This window comes from Tachysurus fulvidraco, chromosome 10 (assembly GCF_022655615.1).
Source record: "Tachysurus fulvidraco isolate hzauxx_2018 chromosome 10, HZAU_PFXX_2.0, whole genome shotgun sequence".
Lineage (NCBI taxonomy): Eukaryota > Metazoa > Chordata > Actinopteri > Siluriformes > Bagridae > Tachysurus > Tachysurus fulvidraco.
The window spans coordinates 18,803,430-18,827,962 of NC_062527.1; the positions used below are offsets into that span (position 1 = coordinate 18,803,430).

Consider the following 24,533-nt stretch of genomic DNA (forward strand, 5'->3'; position numbering starts at 1 on the left):
ATATGTATGTGTGTGTGTATATATGTGTGTGTGTGTGTGTGTGTGTGTGTGTATAAATGTATGTATGTGTGTGTGTGTGTGTGTGTATATATGTATATGTGTGTGTGTGTGTGTGTGTGTGTCAGATCCTCCAGGATTGTAGATCTGTATAAAACTCTGATGGATTTTCCACAAATTTGAGTCGAGACAAGCCCTGTTCCGTTCCTGAGTACAGCTCTCATAAAGGTGATTACGTGTGTGTCTTCACTGGAGTTTAAAAGAGAAATCCAGTGCTTGTAATTTCACCAATTCAAGTTGTTGTTTTTTTTTTTCAGGGAAAAAAGGCACAAATCTCAAACAAGTTGCGGCAAAATTTTGGAAATTTTTGGCTGTAACAATCACAGTTAAAAAAAAAACCTCTGGGAGAACTCGATAGTGAGCTGAGATGTGGATGAGTGTGGAAGCGCTTTCTTCAGTGTGTGTTGTGCTGTTCTCTGACGCAGCTAACTTCACGTGCCTCAGTCTTTAGCTTCAGTCTCCTGTATTTAAACGAACTACCCGACAAAACGAGGTAAATGGTTCGTGCAGTTATTATCTAAACTGACAGATTGACCATAATAAGATTATCATTTTTAAACTCTTTGGCATTTTGAGCGTGTACGCTACTACGGCAGAGCTCTGGGTTAAAATACTGACCCGTTCAGTCGAGTTGCTGCTGTGCCTTTAATATTTCGCTTCATTATTTCTCAACATAACGTCTGTCAAGCAAATGAACATATGTGCCACCTCTAACAGAAGGAAAGAGTAGAAGAAGAAGAAAAAAAAAACATTCTTGATTACGGCACATTAAAAATTATTTTCCAGTCTCTTGGCAATTAACCGAATATCTGTTCATTAATTCTTACAGATATTTGATTATTAAAAATGATTTCACTCCCTGATGTCTCACCTAACTGCTAGAACTCATTCTTCATGCACTGAAGTTTGTCCCAGAGAGAGACACACTGGTCTGCTCTGACACTGCGGGACGTCCGGTTTCTGAGACAAGTGAGGTGATGAGGTGATGAGTTCATTGTTCAACGGCACTTTAGAGTGATGTCCTTAATGGCAAAAGGCCTCTGAGTGAGCTTAAAGGTAGTTTTACTGATGGGATCACGAGATAAAGCCGTGTGTGTGCGTGTGTGTGTGTAGGTTACAGATCAAGTGGAAAGGAAAGAAAAGAGAATGAGAGACTGACAAGTCAGAAGAAAAAAAAAATGATAAAGGGAACCGTGTTCCTCAAGGCAGGATAACTGAATCTGAATAAGCCCAGAATTAATTTAAATCTTATCACAGAGGTCTTTAATACCTTATCAGTTCTGCAGAGACAATAGGCGTAATTGCTTTAATACTCCGAACCACACAGCGAGAGACAGAGAGAGAGAGAGAGAGAGAGAGAGAGAGAGAGAGAGAGAGAGAGAGAGAGAGAGAGAGATAGAGAGAGAGATCATCAGAGGGAGAGAAAAAGGCAAAGAGATAAGAGTAAGAGCAAGACTGATAATTCAACAGGGAGACAGAGGGATAGATAGCAAGAGACAAATCAAGAGAGGAAGGGATAGAGAAAGGAAGAAGAGAGACAGATGGGGAGATAAAGAGACAGATTAAGAGAGGAAGACAGAGAACTAGAATGAGAGAGACAGATGGATTGAGGAAGAAAGAAAGAGACAGATGAGAAAAAGAAGAAGAAAGAAGGATTGAGTACAAAAGAGAGAAAAAGAGAGGGATAGAGAAGAGAGATAAATAGAAACAGATCAAAAGAGAGAGACTATAGTAGACTGTAGTTGTAGCACAACAGGTGCGTACACACACACACACACACACACACACACACACACACACACACACACACACACACACACACACACACACACACACACACACACACACACACACACACACACACACAGCATGAAGCTCCTCTGAATGAGTGTACAAATCCCTGGGCTCTGTGAAAGAGCAGTGACGCTGATGCAGGACCGGAAGCCCGGCGCTGTGGTTTGCCGTTTTCTGCTCGGTAACGGAGCCTCATTAGAATAATCAGAGTCTAATGGCAGATTTGGGGTGAATCCCCTGACGAGAAGACTCGAGTGTAGAACGGGACACTCGACTAGTTGCCTTGGTAACCATGTGCAAACCTCTCGTGTGATTGGATCGGCATCCTTTTCAGACGTCGAATAGAAAGCCACTCGAGATGAGCTCGCTGTTGATTATTGATCCGATTGATTAAGCACTGCAGATGGGGCTGTGTTTAAAATTCACGCAGGAAAAAAAACTCGAAGCACGTCTGTGCAAAGAATGGATGGGAAAAAGCTTAAAGAGCAACAATGATGGCACACACACACACACACACACGCACGCACGCACACGCATATACATACACACACATACACAAACACACACATACAAACACACACACACACACACACACACACACACACACACACACACACACACACCTACACACACACGTACATACACAAACACACACACACACACACACACACACACATACGCATACACACACACCTACACACACACACACACACACGCCTACACACACACAAACACATATACACACACACACACACACACACACACACACACACACACACACACACACACACACACACACCTCCACTACCAGTGCAGTTTTGGTGGTGAAGATCTCAGGCTGCACAGCAGATCATTAGTTATACATTAGGAGTGTAATGGCATTTACACTTGTGAATATTACAGACGGTTGAAACACACAAACAAGCCTCTAACCAAAGCATAAACATTTCATTCTCCGTAATGTGGCTGAATTATTACAGTATTATCGCTCAAAAGAACCGGCTAGAAGTTAACCCTTTCCTGTCACGCAATAATAGAAATATTAGAAAACAGGTTAGTCCATCGTCCCTTAAAATTGCACCCAATGTTAGGGGCAGTGGTGGCTCAAGTGGTTAAGGCTCTAGGTTGTTGATCAGGGTTCAAGCCCCAGCACTGCCAAGCTGCCACTGTTGGGCCCTTGAGCAAGGCCCTTAACCCTAACTGCTCCAGTGGTGCTGTATCATGGCTGACCCTGTGCTCTGACCCCAAATCCAAAGTTGGAATATGTGAAGAATGAATTTTAAATGTGACAAAATGAAGTAAAATATTCTAAATAAACCGACACGTCCTCAAAGAAAACATTAAACAAGACCCGCAGAGGGAAAAGTGCTGTAAGAAATATTTAAACGTTAAGATTTACATGTGTGAATTTTGTGACAAGGCCAAAGCCTTTTCGATGGTGTGTGACGTGTTTGAAGTAACTTTCTAATGAAACGATGGAGCCCGATTACTCAAAAAGACATTTGGAAGCAAAACGTGAAAACCTGGCCGTGAGGCTTTCAAGGTTTCTTCTTCACATCGTGTCAGGGACTTTTTCCTGTCATCATCACCTCCGGCTTAAGGGATAAAATTAAGTTTAAAACATATGATTTATATCCTGGCTTTCTAAATTCCCGTAAAGCTGCTTTCTGACGATGTGCGTTGTTAAAAACACGAATTTGTATTGAATTGAAAGGAAATTGAAATGTATTTTATTCTTTACTTGGTTAAATAATAATAATAATAATAATAATAATAATAATAATAATTAGGGTTCTAGCTAAAGTGCACTCAGTTGTTGAGTAAACGTTTCCCTGCAGTCCAGAATGCGTGTTTGTGTTTAGAAAGTGATTGACAGGAGGCGTATCCCAAATGACAACTCCATCTAACTCCACCCACTTATAAACCTTATCACTACGGCAACAGGTAGCAGAGTAGGAACGCCTAGTGATGACTTAAGAATTTAAGTATCACAGGATCATGGTGTGTGTTCAAGTCATTTCAGAAAAACAGATATTTATGAGTTTAACACGTAACATGAAACTCTGGATGTTCTCTGAGCTTTGAGCTTCCGAGGTGAGAAGGTGTCGGTCAAAACAAGCTGGAATCGACGGAAGCAGCGTCTGTAATGTAGATTGAATTGTAAATTGAATGTTTACTCGTCTCTCTGAAGCTGATTTCAGGCAAAGAATACGGTTATGTATTTTACCCTAAGGATATAATCTGTGGGCATAAAGTTTCCAGAAGCTTCATAAACCCATTAAAAACATAAAGCATGACACCTGATGCACATCCTGTCTCTGCTCTTCTCTGTATTTTATTTATATTCTTCACCTTAGAGCTCCAGCATTTTCTTTAGCTTTGGAAAGCTTTTTTTTATCCTATTGCTCCGTTCAGACCCTTGATGTGTAAAATACACCTCAATGCCAGGGATTATGCTGCAGTTTTCTTTTTCCGAGCCACTGTTTGATTGTGTTTGGATCTTTTTCCCATCTCCTTCCATGTTAAATCACCAGTCATCTTCCAAAGGCTGAAAAAGGTTGTTGAGATGTTGAACTCATTAAAAAAAATCTCTAACGTTAGCTTATTATATTATTTCAAATTTATTCCACAGCATTGTTCAGATCCAGACTCTGATTAGTCATACGCTGTTGATCAGACCATGTCCATTCAAATACGTTATCGTTTCTATAGCAACTGCCCCTTCACAGCGGTTGATCCACATGATGACTGATAGAAAAGACTAATAATAAATAAAAAAAACATGCTATTTAACGGAAAATTATATATTTGTTAATTTGGTGACTTTCATCAGTTACAGAAGGAGTCTCAATTCAATTTATCTGTATAGAGTTTTCAACAATTCACATTGTCTCAAAAGCAGTTTTACATAAGTATGGAAACAGAAGTTTGAAGTTTAAAATGAAGTTACTATTTATCTCTAACATCTATCCCTAATGGGTGGCTTAGTGGTTAGCACGTTTGCCTCACACCTCCAGGGTTGGGGGTCAGGGTGTATCCTGCCTCGATGCCCGATGACGCCTGAGATAGGCACAGGCTCCCCGTGACCCAAGTTCGGATAAGCGGTAGAAAATGAATGAATGAATGTATTCCGAATAATCAAGCCTGAGGTGACGGTGGTGAAGAAAATCTCCCTCAGATGATGTGAGAAAGAGGAACCAGACTCAGAAGGGAACCTCATACTCATTTGGGTGACACTGGGCAGTAAATAATGTAAATGTAAATAATGTCCTTTCTACAACAGTTTATAGTGGATTACAAAACAAGTCAGTTCACTCAGGAAAAACTTCATGGACGTTCAACGGGTAATAGATATAATAGTGGATAAAAGGTTTTCATTCTTTCATTAATAACAGAAATGAAATGGATGAAACTCTTCAGGATGTTGTGTTATTGGGAAACTCCATAGTAGTAGCATGAAGTAACATGAACATTCACAACTCAGCACCACGTCGTTGATTCGTTTCCCATAACAGCACATCCTGAAGTGTTCTCAAAGTCCCTCAGTGATTAATGAGTTAACACGGATGGATTAGAAGAAAAATTAATTTCCCTTCTACATAACAGCAAAACAGGCTAAATTGATATCTCAAGCCAAAATAAAATCCTACTGTCTGGTCATTCATGACAGATTCTACGCTACACAAGTTTCCACCCTAAAGACTCCCAGGCTCGCCATTAAGCAGGTCCAGTTCTGAGATCCAGCTTTCCGGCCAAGCAGCAAATAGTTTGGCTGCACACTCTGTCCCGCCTGTATAAGTGTAGATCTGAGAAAAAAAACCACACACACACAAACACACACACACACACACACACACACACACACACACACACACACACACACACACACACACACACACACACACACACACACACACGCACACACACTCTCTCTTTCATTTTTTTACCCATTCCTCCCTCACCCTCGTTCTCACTGGACACACATGAAGTATTGATCTGTTTACATCGGGGTGGAGCGGTGACTTCAGTGACGCTGAACAACAGCAAGAACTACAGCAGGGGGAAAAAGCGAGAGAAAGAATGGAGAAGAAAGAGAGAGAGAGACAGAGAGAGAGAGAGAGAGAGAGAGAGAGAGAGAGAGAGAGAGAGAGAGAGAGAGAGACACTGTTGACTGTGGATTAAAGGACAGAGATAATAAACACAGAGGCGTCTGTGTGTATACATCCAAGCCAGCACAGAGCAGATGGTAAGATGGTGTCGGGGTACAGTCTGCAGTAGTATATTAATATTTCACATCACACTAATTAATCACCTAAACTAACCCGTTTATTTATTTTCTTTTTATAAAAACAATTTATAATTGTATTTCTGTCATATCAGACTGAGAATCTGTTTCTCTGCCATTTTTTTAACAATACTTCTGTGTGAATTTAATTTGCTCCGGAAAGAAAAACTGCATTTAATCGTAGCTGCTCCCTCAAAACGAGCAAAATTGAATAAAAATAATGAAATTGAATTCAGAGAGATGAAATAAAAGATCAAGTTACGACATAATATCAAATAATAAAGATCATAATATAGAATATAAAGTAAATAAGTAATAGTGGAAGAACATCTAATCAGGAATTTTATTTGAAAAAAAACTTATTTGAAAAAGATTTTATTTACATTGTTTTTTAATTACATTTATAATGGTATAGATATCATAATAAACAAATACTGAATTTATTAGATTTATATATGTTTTGTATAGTTCTATATTTCTGCACCGTTTTTTTTTTGTTTTTGTTTTTTTCATTTTATTTAAATTGTTTTTTTTTTCTTTTGGAGGCCGAACCAGAAAGAAACTGGAACAAACAGGAAAAGGTTGAAAATTTGTATTTTTTTTTTACTTTCTGAGGGTCAAAATTGTATGTATATATATATATCTATATATATATAGATAGATAGATATAGTACAGCATCATCAGGACCTCTGTGTGACCTGACTGAACACACACACACACACACACACACACACACACACACACACACACACACACACACACACACACACAAACACAAACACGCACACCGTATCTTGACTCATCAGTTACATTTGGAGTAAGAGGGAAGTCACCTGTTCCTCTTTATGCTGAATGTAAAGGGAAATGTAAATGTTGTAGCGCTGATACTTATAAAATGTCACAACATGTCTTGCTTCAGGACAAAAACCACAAAAACTGCCCCAGAACATGCACAATGATCAGAGCGATAATGATGCAGTCTATTTCACTGAGATCTGCAGTTTATTGGTAGACTTTTTGTGCACAATGTTGTGCACAACTACTTATTAAATGTGTTAAAACATTTGGCACAGAAGAGAAATTATGCTGCTTTTACTGTTTCAGTCAAGCTACACACACACACACACACACACACACACACACACACACACACACACACACACACACACACACACACACACACTTTACACAAGTATTAGTTGCTTGTTCTATAAGGTGCTTGTTCTACTGCTTGGCTACTGGCTTTCAACTGAAACTGTAGCTTGTAGTCTATTGAGACCTTTAATGAGACTTTTTCACCCTCACCTGAGCAGCTGAGTGGATTGAACTTCACATCGACATCTCTCCAGATAAAATCAACCTCTAGGGATTAAAATCTTAATACACCAAATGTAATGCTATCTTTCTAATGTCTTATTGTGTCTGTACTCAGCACACACAGGTTCCTGTATGCCGGACGCAAACCTTAATCTAAAAACTATGATAAACTATTAAACAAAGCAAAGTAAAACATCTCGTTGTTTAAAGGTACTTCCAGGATTTTGGCTATTTTTTTTGTGATCACAGAAATTAAATGTAAAATCAAGTGAGGAGTTTTGCAATTTTTAAAAAATGTCAAGATTTGCGTATTTGGGCATTAAAACCACACACATTCAGACAAAGCCTTCTTCCATTCATGTGTGCTGAACAGGAGTACAGCTCTCTTAGAAAGTCATCATGTATGTGTCTACACCGGTAGGAGCTTCAGCAATTCAAGCATTTTTTTTTCAAGCACAACAAACTTACACATCTTAAAATAAAAATCAAGCAATTTTAGCTGCAACAATCAGTAAATAAAAAAGAAAAAAAAAAAAGATAGTGAGGTTTTCTGTAGGGAAGGAGTCTCCAGTGTCAGTGCTTTGTAGCGTTTATCCACCAGGGAGAAATTTCTTCAAGAGATAATGAAGGAATGGATGATTAGAGCTGTAAATTTAATGAAAAAGAAATTGATTTTATACGGAAAAGTAACAGCTTAATGTTGTATACAAGGAATAAATCACATCGGGATACTTTTAGTTTAATTTTAAAATAATCATCGTTAACGTGTTAGGAGTAGCTCCTGGCAGCTTCACTCCACTTTGTGTTGAATATTTCCTCTTGAATTTATTCCTTACTGGTTGTAAAACATACATAGATTCGTGTACTGTATATGGAGTAAACAGGATGAAGCGCTGAGTGATAGGATGATATGATGCTGACATTGTGGTCGTTTACATCGAAGTGTAGTTTTCTTTGTCAGCAGTTAAACACTCGCAGATAAAAATCAATATTTATTCTGACTGTTCATTTTTTTCCCTTTTTCTTTCTTTCTTTTTTTTTTTTACAGAGTTAAACAGATTATTGTGTGAAACCAGTTTTTCCACATGTATTTGAAACGTGCCGTTGCTGTTTTGCAGGTACTTTGACAGTAAAATTAAATACGGTTTCAGATATCACCATACCAATTTTTTTGCCATTTCATCCATCCATTCTTGTCACACAAAACGTGACATGAACAACACTAGCCACCTTTACACTAATCTAAACGACCTAAATATGACACAGCCTCTGGTTACAATTTTATAGCTGTGCTATAATAGATATGTAAAAGAAGACAAGGCAGCAGAAAACAGAAAAGTGGACTGGTGGAAGCATTACTCCAGCATTGTGAGGGAGGAAATCTAAAGCACAGAAGATCTGGATCTCATTCAGACCATAAAGCCACACAACACAGCAAAACACACACCTACACACTCACTCTCTCTCTTTATTTCTCTCTCTCTCTCTCTCTCTCTCTCTCTCTCACACACACACACACACGTCATGGACGGTCCAACTGTATCGTAGTGACGTGTTAGGTTTAGAGAAGAGAAAGTCCAGAAGAAAGAATTTCTCATCGCTGACACTACAATTGTGTTTACTTCAAGTATGTTCATTAAAACCATCAGTTCTTATTTATTTATTTATTTATTTATTTATTTATTTGTACATGGATCAGTACCCTTTACAGGATCTAGTGCTGCTATTCCATCAATCATTTCTTCTTTAACAAATGTGTTTCTGGGTCCACTGTGGTGTTACTGTGACACATGCATGCTGGGTAACTCTACACCGGCGCTTTAGTTCCACACAGCCACCTCGAGCGAAGCATCAGTCACTGAAGCAGCTTTCGTAAACAATGACATTCATTCAGGTAGTAATTAGTATGTTCATCCGATGGAGAGAAGGGAGATGGGTCGGGTGATACAGCCATGTTTAAAACAAACGGGGGACTAATATCGATACGTTTTATTGGGACGACAATGAAAAAAAATATTTATTATTATACAATAGTGTATATTGGTATTTTTGTTATCTGTTGGTTTCTGTAGTCATCTGGTGTCTATTGGTGCCTACTGGTCTCAACTGGTGTGTGTCGGTGTCCATTGGTATCTACTGGTATCTATTGGTGTATATTGGTGCTTTTAGGGATACTGTATGTTGGTGTATATTGGTATCTAATGGTATATATCGGTGCCTACTGTTATCTGTTTTTGTATATTGGTACCTATTGGTGCCTGCTGGTATCTACTGGTGTGTGTTGGTGTCCACTGGTGTCTAGTGACAGCTATTGGTGTATATTGATGTCTATTGGTATCTACCGATATCTGTTGGTGTATATTTGTGTCTATTGGTATCTGTTGGTGTATATTGGTTTGTATTGTTATCTACTGGTGTCTGTAGTGTCCATTGGTATCTGTTGGTATCTATTGATATCTACGGGTGTCTACTTGTATCTATTGGTGTATACTGATGTCTATTAGTGTCTGTTGGTGTCTACTGGTAGCTATTAGTATATATTCATGATACCAGAAACATTCTAAGAAATGCATTGCGATATATTTTTTTCCCCCAACTATCCCAGACCAAGCAAGAACAGATGGTTAACTAATCAGTTCACACAATATAGCATCAGAAAAATAATCTCGTGTACCATACAGACATTCTGTAAAAAGTATCACTGGAGTAATTCCACATAGTTATCTTGGGAGAAGCTTTTTTTCTTCTTCTTTTATTGTAACCTATATTACTCCCTCTATTAAATATTGGCCTGTTCCTGGATTTACCCAGTTTGCAAAGCGCTAATCTACAGTGAAATATTTAGTTGGTGTACTGATCGTATCACACGGGCGTGTATAAGTGAGTGTATCTAATGATGCCAATGATGGTCTGGCGACCCAGCCAGGGTGAAATCCTGTCTCATGGATTTCAGCCCCGGCTCTGGACCTACCCTGACTGGGAGAAAGCGCTTACTAAATAGCATGTGAAATAAAATTACAGCAGACTTTTATAGGTCATGCTGTATGAGAGGATTCCAATAAAACCCAAGAAAATTCTAGAACAGAAGTTATACAGTCTGATTAGTAGGATAGACCCAAGAAAACGACTAAAAATCCAAAAAAACAATGTGTATACAGAAACATTCTACAAAGTAAGCTTGGTTAATAAGGACTTTTTGTCCATTAGTATGTTGCGTTAAAGTATCAGCATCAACAGTACAATTTTTTTATAACCTGACCTGTGGGAGTAATCCCAAAACCATACCATACTACACAGTTATGATCACATAGAATGCTTACTGGTCTATTATTCCTTGTGTTCATGAATGGGTATACAATAGAAAATGTACACTGGTACATTACACAAATGTGGAAATTAGCTCACTAGTCCATGGACTGTCAATTTTTCATTTGCAGCATGGTGCACCTTGCGATAAAAAAAGACAACTCGGCCATTCCTCGATCACAAAATATTAATTTTTATGAGTACATTCTAATTATATATATATAAATATAAATATAAATAAAACCTTAGTTTTTAAAACCATTATTGAATTGTGTTCCTTTATCTTCATAAGCTTTTCATTGTTGAACTTTCCATCTCCAGAAGATAGATATAGTTATGCAAGAATGAAATGTAAATTCAGGACAGTTTGCATCTCATTAACAGCTCTTTTATTGAACGTCATCTCTAACCAATCCATAAATGTTTTATCGTGCACTTTGATCAAGCTGACCAACTACAGATGCTCCAGATGAGACGTTCTATGATCGTGATGCTCCAGATGAGCTTCTGTGATTGTGACGCTCCAGATGAGAGGTTCTGGATGACTAAGAACATTCACACGATCCCACAAATGGAAATCATTTCAGTTTTTATAACACATGTGACATGTGAGGTTCGATATATCACAAGACATATCGCAACCTCAGTTTGCATATAATTTATGTTCATAATGTGTATATCTTTCCTACATGAACGATCAGACTTAAACACGCAACTGTCACACTGTGTGTCTAAGATTTTCAATCTGACTTGAACTGAATTTCAAATGCTCCAGAAATCTTAACTGGACTCATAATCAAATAGTATTTGGCAACGACTGTTTTGCAGATGGGTCGTGGATCAGCGTGCGACTTACAACCCTTGCCTGGATGTGCAAACTTCTGAACTGGGTTGCTTAACTAAACTGGGTCATCTGGCAAAAACGAGCCACTTTATATTCCCCTGAAGAAAACGATCATTAAAAAATCCTCACTACTTTCTATCTCTCTGACAGAGACAGCTGACTGGCTGAACCTCTGACCTGAGATTGGCACAGGAGACGCTACTTGGTGGCCAGAAACACTGACGAACGTGAAACTGCTCCACAAGCCAAATGCAACAGTCATTATTTTAAAATTCTTGGCGTTGGTGTCAGTTTAACATCATTTTCAGAGAGCAACTCTGAATAACAAGAGGGGAGACAAGGGCAGCATTAGATAGTTCCTTAGCAACTTGGCTGAATTCAAACCAAAATGAAGGCACACCAACATAAATAAACAAATAAAATCCTCGCTATTAAATGTCTGACTTTACATTTCAGCCAAGTGAACTAAAAAAAAAAAACCCATCATGTTGGCAGCTACCTAGCTCGTCACCTACATGCTATAATCACATGTATCCGGAAGATCGGTAAAACACTTCAGGGTATAAAGTTTTGTCCAGTTAAAATGTAGAAAGTAATATAAATTAAATACGATTTTGTACCACACACAAAAATATACGGAAAATAAAACAAATTAAAAACAGAAATATATTACTAATAGAATACTGAAGATACCCTAAAGACCTACGATGCTTTAATAGTATAACAAAATGACGGTACGGTTCCTCAACCTGTTACATCACAACACCACCAAAACAACAACAGTTTACAATTTGTCTAAACTAGAAATCCTGCTCCTGCAGATATTATCTGGTGCTATTTCCCAAAATAAACCAACAAAGAACTGAATTTACACCACCATGACCCTGACCAGGCAGTTACTGTGGATATTTGTGTTAATGAACATGGCCTTTGTTTGCTACACCTGAATGAAAGTAAAAAGATGGATAAATCCTCTCTCGCTCACCTCTACACTCAACCAAGCTGTATAATGAGCTCAAATTCATATCAGTATTTGTATCATTCCAAAATAACAAAACCATAATATATTAGAATGGAATAGAATAGAACGGGGCATGAAAGCCTTTATAATCGCCACATATACTGTACATTACAGCACAGTGGAATTCTTTTCTTCACATACCCCAACTGAGGAGGTTGGGGTCAGAGTGCAGGGGCAGCTATGATAAAGCACCCCCTGGAGCAGAGAGGGTTGAGGGCCTTGCTCAGCAGTGGCAGTTTGGCTGTGCTGGGCCTTGAACCTCGATCCTCCGATCAACAACCCAGAGCCTTAACCAGTTGCGCCACCACTGCCCCCCAAAAATAATTAGAGATATTAATAATCTCTCTAATATACGGTCAGGATTTCTGTTAGTGAGTGCTAAAGAATTATATTATATTATTCACACCACCAAATTATAACCCTGTTACTGTAAGACATTCTTTACAGTGTTTTTATAAGCAGCTAGCAGCAGAGGTTCACTGTAACCTTGCCTTATAATCCCTGCCATGATACACACTTCACAACTGCAGAGTTCTTCTTCTGTAGCTAAGGATCCTCAGAATATTGTTCAAGGAATGGTCTCTACTGCAAAATTCTCAAACATGGATCTTGTCTTTAGCACCAACACTACTGATGTTGCACCATGGACCTGTAGGAGCGTTGTTGATACTGTACATGTACTGAATCAGACCACCGTACAGTATATGTTCGAAATGACAATAAAGACGTCTTGCCCGAACTCAAAGACTTGTCTGTAGCTGATAATTCCAGAACACCCAAAAAAATTCTAAAAGCTGAGTATTGTTGTGTGCCTGCGAGTTGTAGAGTCCCACTGTTTTTAAGAGATGACAACGCTAGAGCCTGAGTGTTCTAAAATATCAGTTGTATTTCATAACTTCCAATATTAGGGGAGCATGGTGGCTTAGTGGTTAGCATGTTCGCCTCACACCTCCAGGGTTGGGGGTTCGATTCCCGCCTCTGCCTTGTGTGTGTGGAGTTTGCATGTTCTCCCCTCGGGGTTTCCTCCGGGTACTCCGGTTTCCTCCCCCGGTCCAAAGACATGCATGGTAGGTTGACTGACATCTCTGGAAAATTGTCCGTAGTGTGTGAGTGAATGAGAGTGTGTGTGTGCCCTGTGATGGGTTGGCACTCCGTCCAGGGTGTATCCTGCCTCGATGCCCAATGACGCCTGGGATAGGCACAGTACTTCCAATATTAGAACCTGGGTATTGAGAACATTTTTTTAACAAAACAATATTAAACTCCCCCTGAGTGTTCTAGAACACAGAAATTATACCCTATAAGTGAGTTTTATTTGGTCTAAAAATCCCAATATCAATCTGTTCCCAAATGTTCTAGAACTTGGGTATTGTTCTGTACTTGGGAGTTCTATATTTATATTGTTGCAGCATAGCTGTAACTATAACTAGTATTGATCTGTAGCTGAGAATTGTAGGACTTCATATAATAATGGCCTGTCCTTGGATATTCTAGAACCTGGGTATTGTTCTCTACCTGAGCGTTTTGTAAATTCAGTGTTATTTCGCAGCTGATGATTCTGGTCCATAGCTAAGAATGTATGTGTTATTTCCCAGATGACTTTTAAAACTCTTAAAAAAAATGTTTTTCTATTCATGACAGCCCTAAAATTCCAGAGCTACTTCATTGCTGACGATTCAAGAATACGTGTACTGGTCTGTAGCTGAGAATTTTAGTATCGGTCTGTGTTAGAAATGTCTACAGATACCGTTCTTTACTAAAAGATTCTAGAAGTATTATTTTGTATCAAGAGAATGACCAAAACTCCATATTGTTCCAGAACTCTTTTTCTACGCCATGTACAGAAGGCTTCTCTATATCTAATACTAATGTATTTAAACATTCCAGAACCCAAATATTGTTTCACACCTTGAGGTTTTATATGCTATTGTTTCATTGTGCATACCAGAATCCTATTATTGTTCTGTGTCTTGCTTGGCTAGAACTACAGCTGAGTTCTAGATTTGGATACAGGATCAGTTTTAATGCGGTACTCATCAGAGCCAATAGGAGTAGAGGGCCGAGCCTCTTCGACGCTCCACAGAACAAATAAAGCGAGTGAAGAGGAGCCCACCTCCGCCTTCTCATCCAACCGGATTTATTACAGCACATTAGCAGCGCAGGAATTCCAGCTGCTGCCAAACTCAATATTGACTCCACAGGAACTGAAGGATATGCACAGCAGATCAGTAATTCTGCATGCAAACAAACACAATGAGTTCAGCTCGGGTTTTATGGGCACTGTGCTCAAATGACCCGAACCTGACCTTAGTTCATTACGCTTAGAACATTTAGTCCTTTGATCATCGATGTTAATAGATGAAAATGCAGCAGGACCTACTGTACAGCTCTGGGCTCTCTGTTCATAAACTTGCAGCTGTAACAGAGCTCTTTTGGCAAATTCTGCCTGGTGCTTTAATGGACATGGATAGATAAGAAATGGAAGCCTTCTGCAGAGTTATCAATTTTTCAAAACGTCCATTCCATCCCTAAAGCTCGACCCACCCATCCGCCCTTTCGCTGGCTGAGAAGCATCAGTTACACGTGTAACTGTCTGAGCTGTCCTAATCGAGATACACACAGTACTCTCTTTCCATTGCTCTTTAGGTTTATACAGACACACACACACACACACACACACACACACACACACACACACACACACACACACACACACACACACACACACACACACACACAAACACACACACAAAACACATCCAAAGCTTGCTTTATTTTTTGAAGCACTTTCCACAGCCGTAATACCGATCCTCATCAGGTCCTCAAAGCTCTAATTAAGAAACGATAAAACTGCTTCTAAACAAACACTCCGTAAACATGCTAATTACTGTGCCATTTTTGCTTTTATGTTCCAGCCCTTTAGTGGTAGAACACACTTCCTTTGCTGAACTGCCCTGGCTTTGAACTTTTCAGACTCCTCCTTGGCACCAACCCATATTTATATCTCTTTCATAGGGGTGCAGGGAACAAATGTAGATCTTATTCATTACAAAAATTTAAAAATTGTAAAATCTTTAGATGTTTATTAATAAGTAATAGTTTTATATGACAATAGCTTGACGACAAGGTTTCACATGGGTTTTTTGGGGTTTTCTTGTTTCTTTCCACTGTCCAAAACTGGGTAAGTAGGCGCATTGTCAGTGCTCATCTGCCCCTAGATGTGAAGCGAGTTGTGGGTCACTTTGTCTCAGAAACTCCGAGACTGCATTGACATGACGTTGAGTGAGCTATCTGGATGGGAACTCCCATGCAGACTCAAACTCAACTGCCTGAGATCCGGCATTGGCTGTACCCAGCAGTACCTTCATATGCTTGGCACTGCCTCATCTGACTCCTGAGTCCAGATCCTTCGCCGTATCATCCACGACATAAACACTGAAAGCCGCTCTAATAGTGATGCCAGACCAGCTCTTATCAGACTTGACAATCTGACATAGACAATACAAAGGACTGAACGAGTTATAAAATCACCACTCTATTATAGTTCAGTGCAGTAAGATTAAGCTGTGGAATAGCTTGCCACCACCTGTCAGAACCGCTTCTACGTTTGCTGAATTTAAATCCATGTTAAAAACACACCTCTGTTCCTGTGCTTTTAATTGTTGGTCATTTGTATGTGTTCTTTTATATTTATGTTCTTTTCTTTTTTTCCCCCCCTTTTTTTAACTCTATGTAGAGCACTTTGGCCAGCTCAGGCTGATTTTAAATGTGCTTTATGAATAAAATTGAATTGAATTGAATTAATTCACAACAAAATTAGCTTGAATAGTTTTTGGGATAGTTAGCACTTTAGCTGTGACTAACTTCCATCTGAACAATTCATTTTGGTTTTGCTAAATTTGAGGCAACACATCATGTACAGTATATGTATGTGAAGTTTCATGCACTGAGGCTTTCTGGGCGTGGTACCACGATCAAGATGGTAACCATAAACATTAAAAACATAGCCGTAATCTTGCACATCACACTGCTTATTTTTCCTCATGATAAATATATAGACAGAAGGTTTCAGATTAAAAACTCATGCCTGCACACATTTTAGATATTCTGGAATTGCATCAGAAATAGCCAAGTCTTCAAAAAAAAAAAAAAAAACAAACAAAAAAAAACGGCCAACACGGTTATTGATTGACAAAGCAAATTCCAATTTAAAACTTGATGTAAATAAAAACCTTTCCAAACAAACCTTGCACAGAACAGGACCTATTTTTATTGATGAAAATGTCAAGTCAGGACATTTTGTATAAAAATATCAAGCCGGCAAATATTTTGTTTCTGAGTTGCAGTACAAAGGTCTAACCTTGCAGAAATCATCTTAGCTGAAGCGGTTGTGGTTGTTTTGTATCGGTTGATGAAGCAAATTCCAAGCTAAACTTGATGTATTTATTTATTTTTATTCCAGAAGCTTGTGTGATGTGGAATTCTTGCAAAAACGGTCACTGCAAATTTCACAGAAGGCATCGTATTAATAATACTTGCTGACAAGATTTTACAGTCACACATAGCTGCTAGTCAGTGACTGCTTTATCCACCGTGTACAGAATCATCAGATTGCTCTAATGTCACTAGCAAAAATAAAACGATCCATGAACAACATTGTGTGCATCATATAACCATCAGCACATGCCTATTAGGCATCTACTACTCTTTTCATGTCAACTGAAGTTATTTTTGCCAAATATCAACAATGATGTGGCTGTTTCTGTATTATACCAGTGCTCTTTGAAACGATTCTTAGCCCCAAGTTACATACATGCTTTTGATCATAAATAGTTAAAACTCCCCTCTTTCAAATTATGAATCCATTTATACTTTCTTTCCCATTTTTTTTTTTATATTAATTTGCAACCTACTGTTTGTATGCCTTTATAAGTTGCTTTGAATAGAAGCATCTGCCAGAGGACTTAATGGAAAATGTATGGTCTTGTGATGTTGTTGTCTGAAAGGCTCCATTGTTACAGGACCAAAAACTGCTCCATTAAATCCACTTAAAAGGATTCCACATGCTCAAACCTGCCCAATATGCACAGATTTAACATAGTGGTGAACCAAATTGAAAAATCTTGGGCGAACCTTGGAAACCGAATTCAGGACACGTTGTTTTTAAGCAGAACAAAATGCTAAATCAGGAATGTTAAAAAAAAAAAAAAACTTTGGTAAAACATTTCCCCCAGCGTGCTACAGCACGGGTACAGGTTGTACTGTTAAAGATAACATAAGGTGTGCACACATACACAAACACGGCTCAAAGCCAGATCTGCTCGTTTAGATTCATTGTTCATAACCTGCAATAGGTTTACTGTTAACTGAATGTTTACTTTAACAGATTACTTCCAGTCCACTGACACTCTCGACTGCAGGTGATTGATTATAGCCCAGTATTGAGGGATCCTTCCTGGTCTGGCAACACCGAATGAGAAGCTGCCGCCGTTTGAATGCATTAATGATGAGACGTGCAGGAGAGCTGAGGAAACACAATCTATTTCTATTTCTCTACTCCAGTTCTTCAGCTGGAATGATTTATTACTAGATTTAAATCAAATAAATCAATAATATGTAAATACATATGTAAATAAATGAAACCAGGTAACATCTCCAGACCAAAATTTCAGCATTTTTCAAATAAAAACCAAAAACTGTTTGTTTCAGTGTTTGGAATTGTAAAGTACTTTCCATTAGCACAAGGCTAGAGGTTAATTCAGGACATGATCGTAAAAGGAACTTTTTCATATTAGCTCACAAAAACAGATTGGCGAGACAGCTAGCTAGAATCATGCTAATTCATGTTAGCTATAAATTATATTCAGGTCCAACTGAATAAATGATTGACTGAACCTGGCACACGTATCAAGCTATTACGAGTCAAAACGCTAATTTCTGATATTACAATAAATAACATCAAATCTATTTGAAATTTTAGCTACAGGATAATAACAAACCTCATTGCGACAACAAAACACGAGTGTGCCTATACTGTATGAGCTAAATCTAGCTAATGTCACAGAAAACTAGCTAAAACATTAGGGACTGTAGGGTTTACACAATATTAATAGCTAGATACAATATGATAATGACATTCGATGATGGCATGCAAGAGAAATGCTATATTATAACCCTCAAAGACAAAGCAGAATGTAATTTCTGTGTCAAAGTATAACCAAACCTGATAGCTAGCTACTTATACACGGACACTCTACAAGTGAGGCTTATGCTGAGTCAGGGTAGATCATGTGGTGAATCCAGCATCTATCCCAGGAATACAAGCAGGAATATTGGAAGTCCAGTCTAATCCCCCCCCCCCCCCCAGTAACTGATAAGTAACTTGAGAACCCAAGTAAAACACACACACACAAACATACAAAAATACTCATATACAGGGAAAAGGTGTAAAACTCAACCCTGTACACAGAGATGACCAGGAACCGTGAGGTAGACACCGTGCCGTCATGCAGATCTTGTCTGTTCGACCCTCTATTAAACAGCCAACTGTTGCTACAGACATTTCAAGCTATTGCAAAAGTCAGTAGAGATCTAGGTCTCTATCTTCACCACCAAATCTGGGTCATGACATAACAAGCATCAAGCTATTTAGGTTGCCTGAGGTTTGGCTAACAAAGCACCAACAAAACAGTGGCGCCTTCAAAGAACGTTTCTTTCAACCGTTATAAAAGGAAATAAAAGACTTTCACCATCCAGATCCCTCTGGCTGAAGTGAGTAACAGTGAAGAGACGTGGATATACAGCGCTATGCATGTAATGACATCATATGAGACATTTCATTCTGTGATACAGGGATCTTAGAGGAAGTGACACTTGTTAGATGTGTGATGATCTGAACTAGGCGCAAAAAGTCCTGCACGTCCGCGCACTGTCGGAACCGGAAAAGTTACAGCAAACACTCGTTCTTTTTGTGGCCTTCTGTGCACAGCCACCATGTGATACATTCGCTAATATCAGCTTACCAACATCTTTCTATTCTTATTGTGTGGTGTTGTGAGACCAAGATCAGCATTGTGCGTGCATGCGTGTGTGAGTGAGTGTGTGTGTGTGTCAGTCAGATGTAGAGACTGATTTAGCCAGAGTGAGAACTGGTGCTCTGAGGCACACATGACAAGTCTCTCTCTCTCTCTCTCTCTCACACACACACACACACACACACACACACACACACACACACACACACACACACACACACACACACACACACACACACACCCTTAATTATCACACGTTTTCCTCTTTGCACATTCCAGCTTTAGTGGAAGAGTAACAGTCCAGTGCACACATATTGAGATCAGGCAGAGAATAAAATGTGCACAAACCCAGCAGAGAGCCTACAGGGCAAACAGCTCTAATGAGAGTGATCAGCTCATGCTGGGGAATCCAAATTAGACTCCATGATGATGAACATCCTTTTTCAGTCTGGGCTACTTCTGCTCTGTGTGATGAACGTAGTAAAATCCTGATCATTCATTTCCGCATATTCTCATTACATTCAAACACACTCTCAAAGGCTGAACGTTAAAATTTCACGAGGGATATTTAAGATGATCTACTTACATTTAATCTCAAAATGTAAGCATTTTATGTACGTTATTTCTTCTCACAAAAAAAAAAAGGTAAAGGCATGTGACGACGAGTTAAATAAATAAACATACTGTATAATAATATAGTGAATACATTTATAAAAGTAAAAAATAAAAAAAATATGCTGTCTCCTGGTGAGCTTCTCTGCTGAAGAAGGCAACACAATTTTAATCTTCAGCGCTTTAACGCTGATGTCAGTATTGGTGATCATGAACATTCGCATGATTACTATTTCTTAATAATTAAAAAAAAATTCTAATTTATTTTGGATAGCCCACACACAAACACACACACACAAACACACACACACAAACACACACCGAACTGGCTGACCATATCCTTGGAGGCTAATTAATATCATGTTCAATTAAAATCTAATCCTAATCTTAATCTTGGTGAATCACTTAATCACTTTTTTTTTTTTTTAATAAAATCTTGCAGATGTTATGAACACACACTTTTTCTCATTAGAACCAGCACAAGGTCAAATTTTCCTGTCAGAAATGTCTGATTTTGTGTAGATACTTGGTTCCCACCAAGCAAACACACACACTGCATACTGCATGTGATCCCTGTTGGTGTAGCATATGTGGTTTATAACCATAGCCCACTCCCTCATGTGTTTAGCAGCTGATGCTTCCATAATAAACAGACCCACGCCACTACTGTGCTGCTTATCCACACCCCTAACACCGTCACCCAATGAAAACAGAGCACAAGTCGAAAAACAATAAACAGCGTTCTATACTCACAGAACTTCTGCGACTGTGAGGGTTTTCCCTAGGACAAGGCCTGCTGAAGGGCTCCTGCTTCACGCTCTTTCCTCTTTCCGTGTCCACTGATGTCCGTCTCCTTCACTACGCCACCAAGTCTGTCTCTCGCTCCCTCTCTGTCTCCGTCACTGGTCCTGCAGCTCTCTGGAATCTGAGACGAGAGAAAAATGTCAGCAGTGAGGAGGGGATGTGGGTGTGTGTGTGTGTGTGTGTGTGTGTGTGTGTGTGTGTGTGTGTGTGTAAGAGAGAGAGTGTGTGTCCTCTCCTAGACAGGCCCTGAGACTACTACGCTTTTGTGTTTGCCAAGAAACCGGAAGGCTGTTACCTGGGAAACGTGTGGCATGGCAGATTTGGCAAGGTTATTTGAATGCCGAAGCCGAGCACCGCTGCAGTTTTTGGCGAGCTCCAGCGTCGCCTGAAACGCTGATCAGCGCGCAGTGACGCAGCACTTCGTGCAGCGACTCAGCTAGAAGTCAACACGACTCAGGCCTCTAGTGAACTCCGAGAACCTGATCTCAGTAGAAAATGCGGGTGAATTTGAACCAGCGTGGGCTTTCATCCTGAATTAATTCTGCCCCAGTGCGAAACATCACAACTGAAGCCAACGTGGAACTTTGACAGATGAAACAAATATGAGGGTTTAATACAGCGGGCGGAAGACAGAGCGAGTACTTCAGGAAGAAAGCAGTGGGAGAAATGCTGTTAAGTGATAACTAGCCGTACGATGAGCACGATGCTAGAAAACATTTCTACGATGCAGGAAAAACGGTCTCCGCGTTACTCGTGAAGTTATCCGTTCAGCTGAGCATGTGGCGGCAGCAGCGTGACGAACGGAAATCATGTATAAAGGGATCAAGAGCTTAAAATTTAAAGTTCATGTCAAAGAAACATTAGGAAAAGGTCAAAACTCTACTATCTCAAGATGATATCAGTGGCTTGGCATAACCGTGATATACTGGTAGAGATCTCCTGGGATTTTCACACACAGTAATCTATAGTTTACACAGAATGGTGCAAAAAAAAATAAATAAAATAAAAGTCATTATAAAGAATTTGCTCATGCTTGATGAAATAAATCTAAGAAGAATGATTATGTCTATGGGTTATGCAGTATATCTACAGTGACTCGAATAAGCACTCGTAATGAGCGTGGTGAAGCGTAAAAGCATCTCGGTGCACGAGCATGAAGGTGGACGAGCGACGACAGTAGAACAAGTCGGGTTTGATCACCGGTTACAGGAATCTGAGGCTGCACCTGAAACAGTAAAACTGATGAGGAAGACTGCTTGAAAATGTGCTGCCTAGGATCTCCAAGTGTAGTTAGAAAAGTCATCACCTGTGATATATTAGAAAAATATTATGACAGTATTTATCATACCAGTGATATTTAATGCGAAAATCCCTGCAAAGAAGTACAAATACATATATATTAAATCGTCTACACAAATTATTTCAGATGAAAAATTAGATGAAGATCAGCTGCTTGTTATTTGTTCCAGAAAGGAACAACTCGACCCCATATCTCAGTCCGGATATTATAATATATCGTCCTATCAGCATCTAACTCTAACGCCGTATCTGTTCTTTTTACATCTGCCGTTATAAGACGCTAACACGAGATCGTTCTGTCTGAATCGACTGGTTATGCACCATTTGTTTCTCTCGTATATCTAATTAAAAAGAGAGCACATGTCTGCTCCTAACACACACACACACACACACACACACACACACACACACACACACACACACACACACACACACACAGTGTTGATTGCTGCATCTCTTAATGACTAACACCTGATACTGACTCAATTAGGACGCTCCTCGTAGTGTAATGCATCATCACCCCCTTCATCACCGCCTTTAAGTCCATGAGAACACGTCGTTTCTTGAGTCACGTTACGGCGCCTTTACATCTGAACGGAAATATGGTAAATTACGACGTGAACGCTGTGACGCCGTTAATGAATGAATAACTGATCATTTTCATCACGTTACTGAAAAAAAGAAATAAGACACATTTTTGTCATAGGAAAATAATTAACCTCATCTCACCACCATGCTGTTGATCATTTTCCTATTACTGCATGTGCCTAAGCGTTTCATTCGTTACATACTATCTCATTAAACTGTATTTATTCATTTACTACGTGTTATTCAATAGCGCTGATCTGCACGAGCTCCGAGAGAGAACCGAAGATTAACGTAGTGCTTTAACTTCTTTCAGGAACTACATGACGTTTAAGCCTAATAATGCAGGGCACGTCACTGTTTACACGCACTATGAACCTGGAGCGCTAGTTCGTCAGTTCCACCAGGATATAAACGTGAAATCGAGCAAGATTTTTTTTCTGAAAACGGCCTCAGGTTTTCTGCAGATTTTGGGCGAAAGACGTGTTAATCACAACTCTAGCTTCTAGCTAACAGCTATCATAGAAATTTAAAACTAGAAGAATTAAACCTTTTGGGAAAAAGACCCGCAGAAATATCAAGCGTTTATGGCCACAGCTATCAAAGAAAAAAACTCTAATTAATCCCTTCATGATTTCTAATTAAAATATCAACCAGTTATACAGAATGTAGGTGGTGTTTACATGTACGTAAGTGGTTACTCATGCAGGAATAAGGACTGGAACAAAATGTTGGAAACTCGCCACGCAAATGCAGCCATCGATGGTCATCTGTATTGTGCAGACTAAAAAGTAAGAGGATAAACTTCTGCACTAGTAAACTAGTGTATGTCTGATCCCAAAACTACCAAAGAGTAAGACTGCTAATCCTACTGTATACATTTCGCCATTAAACCCACAAATTTGTGGACACCCAAAGAACATCTCTTTCCAGATTAAGTCTGTTCACTGCTGTTATAATGAGCAACTCTTCTCATCTGGGAAGACTTTCCTCTTGGATGTTGGAGTGTAGGATTAGTGTTTATTCAGTTACAAGAGCATTAGTGAGATCAGACACTGATGTTGGGATGTTGAGGAGGTTCCAGTTCATCCCAAAGGTGTTCGGTGGGGATGAGTCAGGGCTCTGTGCAGGACACTTGAGTTCTTTAACTCCATACCATGTCTTTATGGAGCTCAGGGGCTTTGTTCAAATGTGCTTCTACAGTAAGTTCGAATGAAGAGAGAATGTCACTATACAGCATACAAAGACTTGTGTGATTTCGAACTCTGTTACAAAGAACCACGTATGAATTTGATGTCAAATGCCCACTAACTTCTCAGCATATGTACAGTACATGCTCACTTCAGCATATTTAGATGCACAGTCAGCAGCTTTGCCACCTTGAAGCTCCCGGGTTCCTGGTTCGATCCTGAGCCCAGGTTGTGTTTCCTGTGCCTCCCTCGATAAAATGCCAGTTGGTGGTTGAGCTTCTCTTTCATATCTTATGTTTAGGCTTGAGGTTGGGCAATGAATAATGACACACCATGCACACCTGGTGTTTTCAGGATAAGCTCTAGATCCAGCACAACCATGGA

At 39.3% G+C, this 24,533-nt stretch overlaps 1 protein-coding gene across 4 annotated transcripts in view; it reads right to left on the reverse strand.

The window, feature by feature from the left end:
* The window catches only part of LOC113658012 (zinc fingers and homeoboxes protein 2-like), a 42,539-nt gene that overhangs the window by 10,755 nt on the left and 7,251 nt on the right, over positions 1–24,533 (reverse strand). For 2 of the 4 annotated variants that reach the window (XM_027170176.2, XM_047819445.1), the window contains exon 2: positions 21,025–21,196. The gene's annotated coding sequence lies outside the window, so the exon portion shown is untranslated. Of the gene's footprint in view, positions 1–5,813; positions 5,833–21,024; positions 21,197–21,370; positions 21,967–24,533 lie in introns of those variants that run through there. The other 2 variants (XM_027170177.2, XM_047819446.1) reach the window with 2 other exon arrangements.